Source organism: Corapipo altera, unplaced genomic scaffold (genome assembly GCF_003945725.1).
Source record: "Corapipo altera isolate COAL_440 unplaced genomic scaffold, ASM394572v1 140, whole genome shotgun sequence".
Taxonomy (NCBI): Eukaryota; Metazoa; Chordata; class Aves; order Passeriformes; family Pipridae; genus Corapipo; species Corapipo altera.
In genome coordinates, this window is record NW_020885077.1 from 108,585 (window position 1) to 128,476 (window position 19,892).

The 19,892-nt window shown below is 45.4% G+C and overlaps 1 long non-coding RNA gene across 1 annotated transcript; it reads right to left on the reverse strand.

The window, feature by feature from the left end:
* Nucleotides 1-88: 88 nt before the first annotated feature.
* Nucleotides 89-6,380, reverse strand: LOC113960034. The gene is made up of 3 exons (XR_003531965.1): nucleotides 6,130-6,380; nucleotides 3,557-3,740; nucleotides 89-205 (listed from the first exon to the last, which is right to left on the reverse strand). It is a non-coding gene; the product is annotated as an uncharacterized LOC113960034 (long non-coding RNA).
* Nucleotides 6,381-19,892: the final 13,512 nt, after the last annotated feature.

Here is a 19,892-nt window from a genome sequence, read left to right on the forward strand (position 1 = left end):
ACAGGAATTCAGAAACTGTACCCAGAGCTTTGATGGGATCAAAGAGATGCATTTTTTAGGTATTTTACCTTTCTGAAGCTTTTTGCCACTTCCTTGTCTCCAGTTTCATGGCACAGATGGAGCTTTGTCACATTTACCTTCCTCACCCCTTGGGCCTGTCGGGCAGAACGTGCATCAGTTCTGGCATCTTGTCTCCAGCTGTGACCTGGGGAAAGAGGACAAGAACCAGTTTCTTCCTTGTTTCCTCTTGTCCAGTGGCTTCCCTTTCCATTAAGCTGGTCAGTCTGCTCTCCCTGTGAATGTTCTTCCCTCCAGTGACTCACAGAAGTCAAATATTCACGAGCTGCTATTCCGGTGTGCTGCCACCCTCCCATCAGAGAGGCCTCCCCAGCTCTGCCACTCTGGCTCAGCAGAGCCCAAATGACTTCACAGCTGGAAATAAAACTTACTGGAGGTTTTTCCCACAATGGCTATTTTGGCAAATTTTTCTTTCACGCAGTCAGAATGGAAAGAGTTACAAATGCCACAATTGTTTTAGGGACACTCAGTCTGCACTTCGGTGCTTTGAAACAGATGTACCACACTTCTGTAGGGCCTTCACATCCATGCTATTTTCTCTCTCATTATTTTGAAAAATTCATTCAAAATGAGCAATTCATGCCCTCCTTGAAGGAAAAAAAAAAAGGCACAAAGACTGGCCAACTCAAAGCATTTTAACAGGGCCTTAGCACATGGTTGACACAAATGTACTCAATAAAAATCTAGGATGTCTTAATGCAGCAAGAATTTATACCAACTCGTAATCAGCCTGACTGAAAAGAACTTAAAATATATTAAGTGCCCCTTGTGGGCCTCCATGCAGGAAATCCATGCTGGAAAATGCCCATCCTTTCATGGCAGGAAGGGGGTGAGTCAGGCCCGGCTCCGAGGGCTGGGCTGGGATCCCTGGCACGGCAGCCAAGCCACAGCCCGGGTGTAACGAAGCTGTTGCACGACACGTGGTTGCTAAATCTGGCATGTAGATGTTTTGGGAGGACTTTGGCAGCCCTGCTCTTCCACCTTCCCAGCCATGGCCAGGGCTGCACCCCTCACCTTGCAGCTATTGGCTGCTACAGGGATTCAGGTGATCCCAGGGCCCAACCAGAGACATTTGGCCAGTTATGGAAACCGTGAGGAGTACGGGAACTAGGCTGGGGAGGCGTCTTCAGCTCAAACCCCAGTCACTCAGCTTTTAGTCCCCACAGGGTACAGACTCCTAGAACAAATGAGGTTGGATGAGAAGTCATTTGATGCAACACACCGCCATCAACACACACACACACTCTCAAAGCAAAATAGATGTGTGTATATAAAAATCATGGAATTGCTTATGTTGGCAAAGACCTCTGAGATCATCAAGTGCAACCATTAATCCAGCATTGCCAAGGCCACCACTGAGCCATGTCCCCGAGTGCCACATCTGCACAGCTTTTAAAGCCCTTCAGGAATGAGGACTCCAACACTCCCCAGGGCAGCCTGTGCCAAGGCTGGACAACCCTTTCCATAAAGTTGTTTTTCCCAGTATCCAACCTGAGCCTCCCCTGGCACAGCTGGAGGCCGTTCCCTCTCCTCCTGTCCCTTGTTCCCTGGGAGCAGAGCCCGACCCCCCCAGCTCCCCCCTCCTGTCAGGGGGTTGCAGAGCCAGAAGGTCCCCCCTGAGCCTCCTTTTCTCCAGGCTGAGCCCCCCCAGCTCCCTCAGCTGCTCCTGGTGTTCCAGACCCTTCCCCAGCTCTGTTCCCTTCCCTGGACACACTCCAGCCCCTCCGGGTCTTTCCTGCAGTCAGGGGCCCAAACTGACCATGGGACTCAAGGTGCAGCCTCAGCAGTGCCCAGCACGGGGACAGTCACTGCCCTGGTCCTGCTGCCACACCATGGCAGCAGGCCTGGTGCCACTGCCCTTCTTGCCCACCTGGGCACACCTGGGCTCACGTTTAGCAGCTGTCAAACAGCACTCCCACGTCCATTCCTGTTGAGAAGCTCTCCAGCCCCTCTGCCCCAGCCTGCAGAGGTTGGTGTGACCCAGGTGCAGGACCCAGCACCACACCTTGATGACCCTCACACTGTTATCCTCAGCCCATGGATCCAGTGTGTCCACATCCCCCTGCAGAGCTTCCTGCCCTCCAGCAGATCAACACTCCCACACAACTTGATGCCATCACTGAATTTAGCTGAATTTGCTAAAACAAGGATCCCAGTTGGTGCTACAACCTCATGCTTGGGGCAACTTACAGATAGGAAACTTTGAAGGAGGAACTACTAAGCAAGGTCTAGAAATAGTGAGAAGAGCTTGACATTGAGTAGGAGATACCAGTGTTCACTGGGTGTCTAAGCTGGACATGAAAATGTCACCCTCGAAACAGAGGGAACTGGGTTCTGGAATAAACTGCAGGTCACCCCTCAGTCACCATCACTGGGCTTATGAGCAGCTGAATTATGCATTTTAAAAGCTATGGAGTTAACCACAATTTTTAATAAAAGTCAGAAGACAAAAAGTATTTTCTTCCTGTTCAAAATTCATTTGAGATCCTATCCTAGTGCTCAATACAATTCCCACCATATTTTAACAGTGAGCAATCCCAAGTTCCCATGTTTTTTAAATCATACACTAAGAACTAGCTCATTTTGCACTACCTGCACTGTCCCTGTGCTGCTGGTTTCTGTCCCGTCAGAAGACAACATACAGCATTAGAGAGTACAAATCACTGTGCTCACACAAAAAGCATAAGAGAGGTACAGACTGAAAACTGCACGGAAAGTAAGAAGCCATGAGGAGATCTGATAAATGATAAAACAAGTATCTATCCAGCAACACATTTAAGAACAAATTCTCAAAGGTTTGCATCATGGCTTAAAAAAACATCTTGAACACTCCCAGTTGTATGGCATGTCTGGGAAGTTGTCACCTCAAAGAACATGGGCTGCATTGGTTAGTTACAGTAATTCAAGTGGTTAAGTGGTGTGGTCTGTCCAAAAAAAACATGTTCATTAAAATTTTGGCACATTTAAGCTATGGCAGGAATGTTAAAGCCAAGTGATCAGTTAATTACTCTCTGCTCTGGTGAGGCAAATGAACGCCAGAGACGCCCCTCGGTGCTCCCAGCGCAGGAAGGGAACGGTGCCATCAGCATTTCCCAGCCCGTGTGAACAGTCCTGGCACTGTGAAACCAAGGGGCTGTGCTGCCTCCTGCCCCCAGGGAGACAGGACAGGAAAGAAAATCACTGTGCCAAGCTGTGCCTTTTACCACCTCAGTCCTGCAGCTGAAAGCTTCATGAGTCAAGTGCGCCGAGCTTGGCACAGGGGAAATAAAGCAGTGATGAATTCTGCTCTGTTGAGGTCAGGTATGGTGTGGCTCTGGTCTCACCTGAAGTTTTCAAAAGCTCACACACTTTGTGTAATGATGGATACAGCAACAGGGTAGGGAAGAAAATTAAAATGGCTTGTGTGGCAGGGTGCAATGCCAGGGAGAGCAACAAGACATCTTCAGCACCTGCAAGCCACATGTTTAACTGCACTTACCTCCAACAGTGGACACAGCTCCCAGAAAAATTTTTCCACAGAGCTTCTTTGATGGGGCAAAAAGAGCCCACAGTGTCCTGCAGCAGGCATTGCTGACTGTCATCCAAGAGGATGGTGATGGCACTCCTCCACACCTGGCTGTGCCCAGGCTCACCTGGGAGCTGATCCTTTTTCTCACTTCTTCCTACCTCAGAAAAGAACAGAAAAAAAAGCATCACAGCTTTCTGTACCATTTACTTTTCCACTCCTTATCAGGGCATTTCTCAGCATGGGAGCAGAGGAGGATGGCACAGGGCTGGGGACCCTCAACACAGACCCCTTGCCAGTGGTCACTGTCACACAGGAATCCTTTTGGAAAAATGGCAAGTCTTGGTGCAACAAACATTACAGTCCCTTTAGACATGTTCTACTGCTTCTAGTGATGTCTTATAACTTGGAATAGTTAATTTGCTACCTACACTCCTCACCCATAAAAGCTATAACTGCAGTTTATTTGGCTAACTGTTCTTTTATCACCCCAATATACCTCAGTTAATGGTAAAGGTCAGACACATGCAGCCGTTGGGACAGCTCATGGGAGCTGAGGGCCAGCACAAAAACTCAGCAATCCCCCCACACTGTGTAAATGTCCCCACAAGGCCTGACAACTCCTGTGCTTGGTTCCTCCTGACAACTCCTGTGCTTGGTTCCTCCTGACAACTCCTGTGCTTGGTTCCTCCTGACAACTCCTGTGCTTGGTTCCTCCTGACAACTCCTGTGCTGGGTTCCTCCTGACAACTCCTGTGCTGGGTTCCTCCTGACAACCCCTGTGCTGGGTTCCTCCTGACAACCCCTGTGCTGGGTTCCTCACCTGGAGGAGACCACTGATGGTTATCTGGGAGGCTGTGGAGGAGACCTATTGCCCTGCCTCTGCTGGGAACTGCAATGAGCTCCACTGAGTTCCACCACAGCAAGGCCAGGTTTAACTGTGCAGCTATCTCAATTTTTTTTTTTATTTATTTTTGGTAGTAGAAGCTTCTGGAAGTCACTAAAAATAAGTTTTTGTTTGGGTTTTTTAAACCTATTCCAAAACACATTTGAGCCGTCTTTCAGGATGGCACTTCCTCCTTGTCCCTACTTGACAACAGATTTGTCAGTCATTAAGAATGCTCTGCATGCACAGAAATATCTCGGGTTATTTTTCCCATAATCAAAAGCAAACAAATCCCAGAGCAGCCCTGGCAGGCCCCTTCCGGCCGGGCCGCTGCCCCCAGAGACCCGTCGGGCTCGGCCGCTGCCTGCAGAGGGCAAACACGGCAGTTCGCTTCCAGTGGAAAATGAGACACTGAAACAAACTGACCTCCCCACTCCCCTAAAAAACCCCCGAGCTCCAGCCCAACTATTCTCCAGTAAACATATTCCAAGCCGGTCAATCAGAGCTCTGTAAGGGGCTTGGGCTGCACGAACCAGCACAGCACAGAGGGTGTCCCCCCCTCCCCTCGCTGGCAGTGCCAGGGGATGTTCCCCGGGCAGCGGGGAGCTCCCACCGCCCCGCAGCCCCTCCCGGGCACGGCAGGTCCAGCCCAGCCCCCTGTGCTCAGGGGCTTGCTCCTACATGGCCCTTCCTGATTATAGAGGATTGGCATTTAGAAGGAACTCCAAAGTTATTTACCTCATTATCCTCCTTTAAATCCCTCCCTAATACCCTCCTCTGCTGTTATGGCTAAATGAGTTTTGCCAGTTAGAGCTGGGGACACGCCATGCCCACCACCTGTACCCATCTATCCCACTGAAATTTGGACAGTAAGTTTCTGAGGGCAAAAAGCTGTTTTTAATTATAAGGAAGACAGTCTTGCAATTCTACAAGTTTATGAGTAAACACTAGCAAATCTTTCAGTATTGCCAAAATCTTCCTGGCCTAACACAGCAGCAGTTCTACTATAAGAAGAATTCCTATATGTAGCACTGAAAGCTACCCTTATTAAAAATAAAAACATAAAAAAAAATATATTTCAGCCATCCTTAGCAGTACCATTCCTGCCGTGGGTTTGTGTTGCTAAGTGTAAATTAAAGGGATTTCATAAGCAGTTTGCAATAATTTCCCCAATTAGTCTTTTGCTTTCTCTGTCCATTTTACATAACATTGGTGAGAAAATTGCTGGCCACTATCTAGAATTGTTGAGGAAAGTTTCTGGAATGCTTTGCATTCCTGGGATGGGGACCTTAGCAGAGCCCACTGTCTGCACTCGGAGTCTTGGGTCTGCAAGGTCAGATGAGTCACTGCAGCGTCTCCTTTTCACGTCTGATCAACTGTGCAAAATCCTGGGGACAAATACTCCTGCACATTACTCTTATGTCCTGGGGATCTTCATTCAAGAGCATTCAGAGAAAGCAAGCATGAAACAAGGCTGCAAAGTGACATCATTTAAGAATTTCAGCAGTTACAAAAAACATCTGGAGGCCTAAACCAGCCTTTTGCTACCCACATACAGTACCCAGCACAATGGAGACCTAACGTATTATTGTGCCCTAGACTTAGTGGTTTAACAAACAATTTGATTTTAGCAGACCTTGTAATTCATTAGGTATCTCACCTTATGCATTTACAGCAGCTTTGAACATCCCAAGATCTTTAATCCTCAGCAAGGCCTCTTCTCTTAAAAATACATATCATCACACTGGATGTGCCACCATGAAAATGTAAAATAAATGCCCTGTGTCATTGTGGTTTTCAGTGTGGGGTTGCATGATCTACACTCCAGAGAGCCCTGGAAAAAAAGAAAATTCCAGTAGCTCCAATCACTACAGAATATTCCAAAGGTGAAGCTCAAACACACAAAGGATCTCAGTTGTGAAAGGTTCTTTCACTGCTGTTCACTGCAAAGGAATAACTGAGCGTGGCCAAATCCCTGCTGCATCAGCCTTTCTGCACGTGGGATCCACAAGCCACTGCACCAGGATTTTATATTTATGTTTAAGCCAAAACCTAGTTCTTGTTGTTTGCTCATGAGAGGGCAGGGAATGGGCAGGGGAACGCACAGAGACTAAATCATGGCTGAGGAAAGAGCAAGGAGAGAAGACAGTGCTGCGAGAGGTGAGGAAAACAACAGCCTGCCTTTCATTTGGAGACTAATTGCTTCTCCAGGCTGGGCTTCATGAAAAAACAACAGCTGAGCGTGGCTCCTGAGGGGGACTGTTGGCCTTGGCAAAGCCACTCAGCCCAGGGGCACAGCCAGGTCTTAGGACAACTTAATCCTCTCCAAGCTTGGTTCATCAGCAAAGCTTGGCACATCAGGGCACCTGAGGATCACCAGAAGTCAGGGACCCACCCACCACCCTGTGTCCCCTGGGGAGTGGACACCCTCCACCTGACCCTCCTCATGTCCCACGTGGAGCACCCCATGGCCTCCAAGTACCATGAGCATTGGAAGGATCAGGACCAGATATTACACATGCAGACTCTCCCTTTAATGCTCATATTCAAGCCTCTAAGCAAAAAGCAGCAGCAGCACCACCAGCCAACTGCAGCAATCACAGCCCAGTCACCAGGGTCACTTCTGTGGTGGGCTCCATGCCCACCTCTGCTCCACAGAGATAAGGGTGTCTGCAGCCAGTGACAAATAAAATGCCTTCATTCCTTGCTTTCCTAACATCAACAAGATCATACTGAAGAAGAGGTGTGAAAACAGAAGCCTTTCTTTCCATGAGAATGGCCCACTTCCCAATTTTTAAAATGTTTGTGCACAGCACACTGCAGAATGCCACACAGCCACCTAGTGCTGGGAAAAAATCACCTCCCCACATCTGTCACTGTCCTCTGCAGTCCCATAAGTGCATTTGAGACCAAGTGTGCAGCAAGGAGGAACAAAAGGTGAGTCTCTGCAAAAGTCATGAATGTGCATTTCCAGTTATGGGCAGCAGCAAGTGTGAGAACAAAACAGCTGGTGAACTGCCCAGGAAATGTGCTTTTATCCTGATAGAGACAAAGGAAGGCACCCCACAACAGATACGACTCTGGATTCTCCCATGGCTCTTGTCTGTGGCATTTCTCTGCTGCTGGGTTAAGCAGGTCTTACTTATTTTTAAGGGTATCCAAGCTGCCCACCCCACTGTTGGCCCTCTGTCTTACCAAACAGGGAACTACCTAACAGGGTAGTTCCTGACAGGGAACTACCAAGATTTGCTTCAGTCAAATCCATCTCATTCCCCAGCAATTCCTTGCCATGACAGGACTGAGACTGCCTGTCCTCCCATCTCATCATGGCTGGAAAATGAAAGCATAGGATGCTCCTTCCAAGTCACTTGTTCCTACATTGCCCTCCTCCTGTGGTAGCACAGGCAGAGGAGCAGAGCAGGGAACCAGTCTGCTTTAAAACTATTCCAGAGAAGGAAAAAAGAAAGACAGAAAAAAAAAAAGGTTTGCATTCAGGCAGCTCCATTGCCTGGTTCCTGCTCCCTGCACGGGTGACCAGGTGATTGTGCCAGCAGGACACTGGGGCAGCGGCAGTGCAAGGGGGTGGCCTGACGTCCTCAGCAAACTACAGCTTGGGCAGCACCTCTGCCCCCACCACGGCCACAGACCACCAACAGGAGCCTGGAATTTGCCCTGCAATGCCTCCATCAGGGCATAACCCTGATCAAAAACGGGTTAGTTACTTCATACCTTTCTTTGAAGCCAGTATTCTCCATAGCTTTTAGACTAGTTCCTGGGAAGGCGGTAGAGCTAACCCCAACCATGCCACTTGGATGGCAGTTTGGAATATCCAACTGGATTGGGGTTTTTTCCCCCTTAGAATCTGAAAACATTTTACCATGCAGCTAGCTAACCAGGTCTTAGAGGGGTATGGTTTCTTGTTCTCTTGCTTATAAGGGAAACTTGAAACAAATTAAAATTATATTTGCCTCGTACTAAAGGTCAGCGTTGTGGGGAAAGATGACTTGTTCGGAATTCAGTCAGGAAGTTTAACACAAATAATCCAGCTTGAAGTTCTGTGAGAACAAGTCCCAGCCAACCAAAAAAAAAAAAAAGAAAGAAAAAAAAAGAAAAAAGGAAAAAAAAAGAGTGCTGATAGAACTAATTTAAGTACCAAATCTCTCCTTTCCAAGCATTTTTTCCACTGATAAAGCCAAAGGCTTTTAAAGAAGCCATGTGAAAAATTATTTAGCTAGGTGTGAAAGAGACATATATTGGTACCTTCCCAGATAAACTCAGGCTTTTATCAGGAGACTTGTGCAGGAACAAGCAGGGGAAGGAACGAAATGTATTGTTGTGAATTGCTGTGAAGATGGACTGCACAGCAGAGAGTATCACAAATACTTGTTGTAAAGCATTAGGCTGCCTCAAACTATTTAAACTATTTTAGCAAATTGTTCCTGCCATGAAAAAGGGAGAAGAGCTGATAAAACCCAACAGTTATTTGCAAATAACTAATTCTTTGTTAGTGAAGAAATGCCTTGCAGTTGTACAGATGCCTTCTGTATCTGTAAAGCAACCTTTGCCTCTCTGAGGCTACATCATGAACTACATTTGGAAGCATTCAGGCCTTACCCTAAAGTCTTTCTGGGCTGTCTCTATTCTATTCCCACCAGAAACAGGTACTAGAATTTGTAAAAAATAGTTGGTGCTCTATGTCCACTGCCAGCCTTGAAGGGATGCCTTCAAATAGAATTAGTGAGCATTTCTGTTTTAGAGCATACATATGTGTTTTATGGATGTAAATACTTATGTTCAGGTGTTTCTTAATAAAGCCCATAGGGACACAGTTGGTCAGGAGATCCCTCTCAAAAGTGTGGCAAGGAGAACACGAGTAGTTGATTCCTCACAGATCTGTACCTATGTGGTAGGTCTGACTGAAGCCAGAGGGGCTATAAAAGCATCTGCATCCAAGGATCCAAATCCAGACTCCACCAGTCTGGTTTTGTGTTTCTGGCTGACTAAAAGCTGTTACCAAGAAATGAGCCTTTCCATGCCCTCCATCCTTTCAGAGCATTCAGTTCCATCAGTAAGGGCTGCTCACATCAAACTGGTTGTATCTGCGACTAGGGGAACTTTAAAACCAAAGGAGCTGCAATCTTCCTGGGACAGTCTCGTCACCCAGCGAGCCTGGAGTGGCCAGTGACAAAACTGTCCTGCAGACAGGAACAGGCAGGGACAGACCCTGTCATTCTTAAAAGAATTTCAGTGCATTTCCAGAGCTGCTGAGCTGCAATAATAATCAATTCACTTGCAAAATCCCGTAGTAAGCCTTAATTCAGTTTCTATGCCTGAATCTAACACGACAATGGACAATCTGCCAAATATTAGTAATAAAAAAAGCCTTCGTGTTTGTAGACAAACACTTGGATAATTTTGCAGAGCAGAGAGTTACTGTGGCCCACATTTCACCAGTAAACATGTGCTTTATGAATACTGGCCCAGTGTTTTTAGCACAATTCACACTCAAGCCTTTCCGAAGATGTTTCTGCTGTGTTACCTGCACAGCCAGTTCCCTCGCGCCCGGTCCTGCAGGATCGTGACTCGCTGCTGCCCTCTTTATTCCACTGTCGGCTCCAGTGCAGGATAAACACAGCAGCGCCAGGAATCCTTCTCCACTCAGTGACTCAGTGTCCATTACTTGACTATTTGTCCTGTCTTCTCAGCAAGAATAACTTGGAGAAAGTTACGCTTCACTCAGGAAAAAAAAACATCCCCGTAGTCCAGGTTGGGGAAAACAACAAAAAGCACAACTGACTCACCCAGTGCTCCCTCCCAACAAGCAACAGGATGTTTTGCCACCCAAGGTGTTGTGCTGAGCCCATTAACATGTGGCTGTTTCCTTTCAGCTCTAATGAAGCATCAGCAAATGGATCACAAATCTACAGCCTCTCTCTTCCCATCTGTATCTGGGAGGCAGGTGCAGCCTCAAGGAAGGTTCACAAAATGGATGAGGATGTGACAGATTTGTAAACTCCCAGGCAGCTATCTGGAGAAAGCTCCCTGCTGCCAAAAATGTGCACTTTGGAACATCACTGAATGTCTTCTGTGTTTACTTTCATTCAGTTCCTCAAGAGAAAGGATCAGAAGGACATCAGAGAAATATTAAATGTTGCAGTGTTTAAATGAAAGTGCCGGCCCCAGTGCTCTTGCTCCAGCTGGTGAGCAGGGACAGACACCTGCAAGTGCTCTCCCACAGCAACCGTGGGGTTTTCTAAGGAATTTTTAACAGTTATTTCAATGGGACACCCCACCCCCCACCCCCCAAATCTCAATTTCCCAGACAAGGTTACATAATAAAGTATAACCACAAGCAATCCAGCTCTGCCTTGAATGGGAGAAACATTTTTCAAATGGAGTTTGGAAGGTTAATTCTCCTGTACTATTGAATTTAATCCATGGTCAGCTTATTTTTTGGCAGTTGATTTCATTGGGATTTTTTTTCTGTTTGCCTCATTTCTCAAACCAGCAAAAATTAAAAGATTCCTTAACGTGTCATTTTTAATGCTGAACATTAAAGACAAACGTTCCTTTTGGCCAAACCCACAAAAGTTCCTACAACTCTGCTCTTCACTTGTAATTAAGAGTCAGATAGTCTTTTAGTTATTCTGTTTGATGATTAAGTGTACAATGTAGACTTAATGTACAAAGGCAATGTACAAAGACAATGTACAAAGACAATGTACAAAGTAAGAAACAGCAACACTAACCCAAAGAGTAAAATTCATCCCAAATCTTCGTTTATGTATGTAATGCCAGCAAAGCCCTTTGGCATGACTGTAGCACAGCAGCAGCCCTGCTTTTATGCCCTGAAGAAAGAAAGGTTTTTCCAACAAACCTGTTAAACTTCAGCCAAAATAAATAATGAGGAGGCCTGTATGTTTTCTTGTTCTTTGCCTGTGTATAATATCTATGAAACAGAAAATTAGACTATCAGAGATGTCTTGAATGGCATGTTAACACTGAAAGGCAATGACAACAAACTCGACGCAGCAGAGTATTTTGGGTTTCCCTCTTTCTCCAAAACAGGATATCAGGTAGAGTCCCAAAGTATCAGCTTAACTTTAAGCCAATGAATCATGCCATAAGCAACCAGAACAACCACCACTGCTGAGCACCAAACCCTGGCAGTCATCTCCTGAGCAGCAGAGAGCTCAGAAGGGGATGGTGTTCAGAAACAGCAAGCTTGGAGTTTGCCACTCATAACTCATTACATCTCACAGTCCCACAGCAGAGCACAGTGATCTAAAACAAGCAGAGGCCTGAATGAATGCATTATTAAGGATTTAATAATTACATTTAATAATTTAATTTAATTAAGTATTTGTCCAACTCTCCCCATCCACCAGGTGTGGGTGAAGCTCCCAGTTGGAGCAGCAGGACAGCTCTGTGCAGCAGCACCTCCCTCCCGTCCTGCTCCAGCCAGGCCCCAGTGTGACAGCAGTGACACAGAGCAGCTGCCCCCACACACTTCACTTACTCTCAGGGGTCTGGGGGAGTCCCCCCTCAGTGACTCCCTGCTCAATGTCACATCTACCTTTCAAGCCACTTGGGGCTTTTAAAAGTCCCCGGAGCAGCAGTGGGGGCGTGCAAGGGGGAAACAGTAAACGTCCTACTCCCAGATGACTCTTGCAGTTGTTGGGTATTTTTTTGCCATCTTAGAGGACTAAAATAGATCAGAAGGCATGTTTTCCCATCACTGCCCCTCCCCCTGCGATTACTGACAAAGTCTTTCCATAGTTGTGAATGCTTCACAGCACTCATGATGGGTTTTAAATAAATAGATAAATAAAGCCTAAGGGACACCCCCCTCCACATTCAGTTTTTGCCATAGCCACAGGCTCTGAAATGATACAGGGGCAGGAAAAGGAATTCAAATGTATACACAGAAGTCTATGACTACAGCTTAAATACTTGAAAGCACAGCCCATGAGAACACTGACTGCAGGCTCAAGAAATGAGCTGCATTTACAAGGATTTCAGTTGCTGAGTCAGACTCCAGTTGAGGTTTTAAGAGTTTCAAGGCTCTGTGCTCAGGTGCCTGCCTGCATTATTTTCCAGCTATTGTGTCTGTTATTCTGTGCCATGCACACTGGAGCCAGATCAAACAGCCTTGCTCTGGCACAGATCCCTTTGTGCAGGAGAGATGGGCCAAGGTAGCTGTGACAGACACCTGATTGCTCCTCTCCCAGCACCTCTGCCTGCCCTCGGGAGGAGCCCAGCCCTGTGCCCATGCCAGGGCTGCCAAAACCTGCCAGCCAGATCAGCTGGAGCCACTGCTGCTGCCTGCTCACGTGACTGTGCCTGAAGGTCCTTGCTGACAATTGCCATCATCACTCGTTTCCAGGGCCCAGCCCCAGCCCTTCTCTTCCCTTCAGCTCCTGGTGCACTGTCCCTCCTGGAGGTGACAGTGAGCCCACAGCCTGCCTCCTCAGCAAGGTCAGCAATGCTGAACCTTGTTTCCACCCAGGGGACCCTCTCTGTCCATGCACAAACCTTTGCTGACCTGAACTATGTGTTTACTGTTTTCTTCCTTTGCTTGTAGCACAGCAATATGATCATATTGCCAAAAGCACCAAAAGGTTATATTACCTACTGTAACTTTTTGGAAATGGGATATTTCTGGTAATCCAGCAGAATACTCTGGTTATTTCCTGGGAAAAAGTCTCCCACATCTCCCACCTGGTTGTCTCTGAGGGTACAGGTACAGACTGCATGTGCACATCATGGCTTATTGTGCAGGAATCAGTGGTGTGCCCCAAGGCTGAGTGGGAAAGCCTGGAGACAAAATGGAAAGGTACAATCAGTAATTTCCAAATACACACCCCCACTCCATACTGGGTTTTATTTATTTCTGTCTGCTCAACCTTCTGAAGGCACTCTATAAATTGAAACTATGTAGATGTTTTTATGAAGTTAAAAAAAAAATCATTGTTAAAGAGAAGAGTTTAGGAAAGGTCCCAGGGATGTCCTGTTCATGGGTCAAAGCATCACTGGTGAGTATTTGACAGTGGGTAAATAATTTCTGAGCAGAAGCCCAACTGCTAATTTTAACTATATGAACAGTTTCTTGTAGGAACTAGGCCTCCTCATTTCTCATCTCTCTCATCTCCTCTTCCCATCTCTCTCTGGGAAAAGAAAGACTTGCTGGAATCCAGGCAGCAATAAAGCTGTTGATCTGTAGACTTATCCAGGTAATATTAAACACATACCCATCCAAACAAAGCCAAACATGGGTTACAGGGCTCTGGCCAGCAGAGAACTGACTCAGGGACAGCAGCATTTGTACCCAGCATTCCTCATAAGGAGCTAAGTGGACAAACAACAGCTCACAACCATGGTCACAGAGTTCCACTGGGAAAGAGGATGTATGGGCTGTATTTACACTCAGGACCAAGAAAGTACTGCAGCTCCACAAGTAAACCTATCAAGCTGATATTCTGAAAGAAATTAAATAGATGAAACAGCTTCATTCCTAAGAACTGCTATTAAGTTTTCCATGAGGAGCAGTAAGAACTCTTTCTCTCAGGAAAAAACCTCCCATTATGTTGCAGGACATTTTGCCCAGGCCTGTACATGTACTGAAAAGAATTCTCTGCAATCTTATTATGGCTACATGCAAGCCAACAGCAAACCTCAGAGCTGAAGAGTCAACAAAATGACAAAAAAAAAGATGAAAACTGCCCTTTGAAACTTGAGCCTCTCTCCAATTCTGTGCAGAACAAATTTCCAAAGTTGGGATTTCCAAAATGAGTAGGGCTCAAAGTGCAAAGAGACATTTGTTTCCAAGTCTTTTTGTGGATCCCACAGATGCCTGGTGTGCTGACACAGTTTAAAGTTTTGAAGGGAGGCAGAGTGCAGGTTCCTGAACCCACACTGCTGAGGAGTAGGTACAGGGACAGTATTGGACACATCTGCTCCTGCCTTCTCTCACTGTCTTTCTTCGAGCAATTTGCTCAATCCCCAGTAATCCATCCACAGAGCTGAAACAGGAGGTTCTCTCCCCTGTTTCCATCTCCCAGGGGTATCACAAGAAATAATTTGTCCATGTCTGTGTGCTGATGGACTCTCTGGTGGTGGACACTAGGAAAAGATTTAGAAAGAGATGTCTGAGGAGAGGGAGAAAAAAACACCTCTGGATGTGTAAACATATAATATTTAGTACTTATATAAATCCAACTTTGTCTAACATAGGACTTCTACTTAAGAAACATAACTGTAGTGGGGTTTCTGAATGAACTGAACTACTACACAAGGTCTATGTGGGTTTTCCTTGCAGAATTCCAGGTAAGGACTGTACTTCCCACGACAGTATCCCCAGCAATGCTTGTGAAATAACCAAGAGGATGTTTTGCACGGGACATTTATTCCCTCCCTAAGAACAATGATGAGGGTAAAAGAGAGCCAGTCAAGGGGACACAAGGACTATTGCAGTGGGCAAACTCTGAGTGAAGTTTAACCAAGGTCAAGATCTTCTTCCCCACTAGCAGAGACCCTCACAAACCACGTGTGAGCATCACACAGCTGACACTTAAGGAGGAAGGATTTCTGGTACAAATCAATAAAGTTGTAACACTATCAGCAAATGTTAGAAGTGAGACTCACAGGAAGTTTCTGTGTGTGACAAAGCCTTGCTGCGGGTTTCCCCAGGACTGCTGGCCCTGGACACCAGCATATCCCTGCTGCTCCATCCCTAAAGGGTGCCAGTCAGAGAGTGGTGTCTGGCTGAAGGCAAATGACACCACAACAACCTGCAAGCTGGCTCTTCAACACCACCAAAAAATAGAGTTGCCCCACTTAAAACCATAATCACGACTTAAAACTGGCTGGGTAACACGTGCATTTACTTTCCTTCCAAGGGATGGACAATTTAAGAGCATTACAAGTCATTCATCTCAGGGAACCCCTCCAAAAAAGAGCAAATTATAAAAGAGTGTCTGGGGCAAGCATTCCTGAGCTTATCTGGGACAGTTTTTAGCTATGATTAGTCACTGGTACACTCTTTTTATCATCCCACACCACTTTTTACCTCAGTCAAGGACAGCTGACAGAGCCTGACAAGGCATAGTTGAGACAAATCCCAACATTTTCTGCAGTACAAAATTTGGTGCTATTATTTCTTTTTGGTGCTATTTTCTTTACTGTTTTCTTGCATTAATTCTTCTCCTTTCATATCTTCAGATTCACTCTTTCAGGAACCAGTCTGGTCAGTAATCCTAATCTCAGTCATTTCCCAGAAGGGACAGCAAAGCAGAACAAAATCTCTTCCTTGACATTTCCAGTGGGGGAGACTCCAAGGAACACAAGGCTTGTGGGAGAGAAAGACTCTTATGCAGAGAGGGATGACCCAGATGATTCCAGTCAGAGCTCCCAAAAAGCAGCTGAGCACCGTTAACTCCCCCCCAAATCACAGCCAGGGAAGAGCCAGCTCCAGAGCTCACGACTCAATCAGATCAAGGGACAGATCAAGGACAACGAGACTCTTCTGTGGCAACCACAAATATCTGCATCCTGCTCTGCTTTTTTCTTTTCCCCTGATCCCACATAGCATTAGGAACAGAAGTCCTACAAGACATGGGTGCTTTGGCACAATTCCTCTCAACGAACAGGGATGGCCATCAAAAGCACAGCAGAGATGATGCTGGGCACTGCACTGGGATGTGGCATCCCCAGAATCCAGATTTCTCTTGCCAGACTCCAGTGACCTGCAGTGACAATCTCTGCTTTGTCTCAGACACAGTAGGTACTTGTTTTCTCATGTCCCAAGTGCAAGCAATCTTTCTCCTCCCAGTATTTTCTCCTCCAACTCCTGGTCCCAGAGATGTTCCTGTAAGTGATACATTTCCATAACATTTTGTTCAGCCCAAAATAGTCTGACAATCTCTAATCTTAGCATTTATCTCCTCTCTCTGCTCCCTGTGGTCACATCACTTTGAATTTTGCTGTGTGAAAAGTCATTATCTTGGATACAAAAGCTCATAGCAGAATATTTATAATACTTAGGAGACTGGCAAATTTCTATGTTGCTGACCATGGAGAATCACTGGATAAAATCCACATGCACAAGCAAAACTGGGGCAAAAATCTTAGTTTAAAAGTTAGAAAGGGCCTTTTACCATGAATCTTAAAATGAACCCTTGGATCGGTGCATTCCTTGGGAGTGCACTCTTTGCACGAGGGACAGTGCCCAACACAGACCCACCATGTGTTTAATACAATTAACTTTTATTCAGGAAAAAAAAGAGGATATTGGGCTTTAAAAGAGCTGATGAACACACTCTCTCCATACTTTCAAAATATTTTATGATATATTAAAGATATATTCTTAAGATTATATTATTATCTTGCATCAAAACTAAATTTCAGATTTCACATTTACGTGGCCATTTCTCAGGTATTGATGTGACTGAGATGAAACGCTGAAACCACCAAAACACAAATATTAGTAAAGAAATAGTATGACATTTGGCAAACAGAGAAACATAACAAAGTCACATTTACTGAGGGAGTGTTTGAATACAGTTTTTCCACACAGCAAAACCTGAAGTCACCTTGCATTCCAAATGCAGCTGTTCTATTAAGTAGGATAGGAAATAGACTTTGTAAACTAAAATCCTGTTAAACATGTAGGGAAAGTTTTGGCAAGACAGATTGTTTTCCATCATCACATGGAATTTTGAAAGCTGTTTCCTAGCAGAACATTTCATTGCAAATATTTTGGACTCTTTCATGTGACTTGAAAGTCAACTGAGATCCATGCTTGCATCTCTTATGGTTACAAGATAAGCAGCAGATTTCTGAAGATAGTTCCTTCCCAAGGCCAAGCCTGGTTTTTAGAAGGAAAAGCACTAAAATAGTTCGCAGGAGTAAATGACATAGAGATCATATAGTTGGAGTTGCATGGTGGTTTAATTTAATGTCCAAGATCTCATTTAAATCAAAACTTAACTTCTATAACATTAAAAAAGCTGATTCTCTATGTTTGGGTCTCTGGTAGAAGTGCAATATCCCCTATGGACCTACGGTTAGGACTTTATTATCCTTGGATACCTCAGCAGGGCAGCACATTCCCTTCCTTGGACCCACACTGGTGCTTCCCAACCAGGAGAGGACACAATGTGTGTCTGCTGTCACACATCCCCGTGCTTCCTGCCTGGCCTTGCACAGTTTGCAACTATCACTCTGCTCCTTCAAAGCTCCTCAGCTCTGCCCCACAAGGATGGGATTCATGTCCAAGGTAAGAGCCATGGACTGCTTTGACAATGAGAAATCAACAGCAGGAGCAGCTCATTGTAATGAAGGGCTCCGTCAACCCCATCAGGAAAAAAACCACAACAACAACAAAACCAAGGAAAGAAACAAACCCCAAACTTGAACCCATTATGTTTGTATGACCTTGGGGTTGGGGGGAGAAAAACGAGCTGCTCTTCCAGATGATGCTTTGTCTGATCCTGGGGGATCCCATCACTGGGGAGGGAGATGCCACGTTATCCCAGGAAAGCACTTGGGCCAGTTTTCAGACAAGACCAAGTAACTGGGTCTTTCTTCAACAAAAAACCTTCTTCATCCAGAAAATGAAACAGGGAAAGGCTTCAGAGTTCTCTCTGAAGATCAGACCAAGAAGTGTGTCACAGCACAAACCAGTTTTTGGAAAAACACACAAGTTTTTTCCAATTTGCATAGAGGTTATGAGGGCCACGTGCTGCCAAATGGAGGGAGCAGAGGAGCCCTGTTCCTGGGCTACATGACTCAGGCTGCCGAGAACAGCACACCAAACCCACACACTTCTGGCTGTGAAACCCATCTGCTCAGAAGGGAAGAGATGTTTCTGTGACACCACATTCTGCTGGCATGCTGCTCAAGGAATTCACAACAACAACAGGGGGAGTGGGACATTTCTCTGTGGTTTACAAAACAAGAAAGGGGAAAAAAAAACCCCAAAAAAATCTCTGACTAAAATGATTTAATCAAAAAAGAAAATCACACAAAAATCTCTGAATCCATGAGCAGGTTTATGTGTAACAAGACAGTAAACAAGAGCTGCAACACTCAAAGCAGATCACACTGACTGAGGAAAGCCAGCTTTAGTTCAGTGTGCTGATAGAAATGAAGCATTTCTAGCCAAACAGAAGCATTATTGACAATCTGCAGCTGACATTCATCTCTTTTTCCAAGAGATTAGTTCATCTAAAAAGTGTATGATGTCTGATATTCACCTTTATAACCACTGAGAACAACGAAGGATTCTGAATTCTGAGAGTACTTGGCATCAAAGTCACTTGAAGGATCTGGGAGGGAAACATCAGAGCCCTCCCCACCTCCTCCTGCTCTTCCTCCTCCATGTGTGCTTCTCCCCACACCAGAGCTAATAACCCCCAGAAAGCAGATTTTAAAGGAAGTGCTCAGACAGCAGGGATCATGACACCAGTGTGGCCATGGAGGACCTGGCAGGAATTCAGGTCAAGCTGATCCTTTTGGTGGTATTTTTGCTCATGCGAAATTACAGCTCAGAGAGTAGAACTGCAGTCACAAATCTGGGAACTTCTTGGGAAGACAATGATGGCACCATTCCCATTTGGTACTAGATGTGACTTCAGTATCCAGAACTGAAAATGTGTCCAAGGAAACAAACAAAATGCTCCCTCCAAACCCACCACAAACATACAGATGTGAGTCACCACATCCTAACGCACTGAAAAAAACCCCAAACATCAACCATACCATCCAAACAAAACAAAACCCAACACAACAACTCAAAAAAGAGAAAGCACATTGATTATTTACCAATTAATTACCCACAGTGGAACATGATATAAAAATATTCATCTCAACCTACTAGGTAACATTCCTCATGTCTGCATGACTGTAACAAAAAGCTATTTGTAGATATCAAAGATTTACCAGGAAAGCAACATAATTCCTAAGCATCTTATTGGATTGGGGATGTGAGGGAGCTTGGAGGCCAAAAAGAAAAAGACAAAGGAGATCATATTTATTACTTTGAGCTACACTTGGATGGTAACAAACTATCTCAAACCTTGCACCTTGCAGTGTTTATGGACAGCTGAGCTCAAATATATTTCCTTATGCAAACAGGCACTTGAATATGCAAATCAGCACTTACACAAACAGATCTCCATGTGTACAAATATTTTCCCAGGAAAGCTGCTCCTTTCTTCAAGCAAATCTGCTCCCATTCAAACCTATGGCAGAATTTCATTTGACTTGAGGAAGCAAGAATAGAAACCCAACCTCCACAAAAACATTCTCAAGTTTATTTAGGGTTTGTGTTTAGGTTTGGTTTGGTTTGTTTTTGTTGTTTTCTTTAAACAGACCTACATAGGGAATGGACCATCAACTTGAAAATCATTCAGCAGTTGGAAT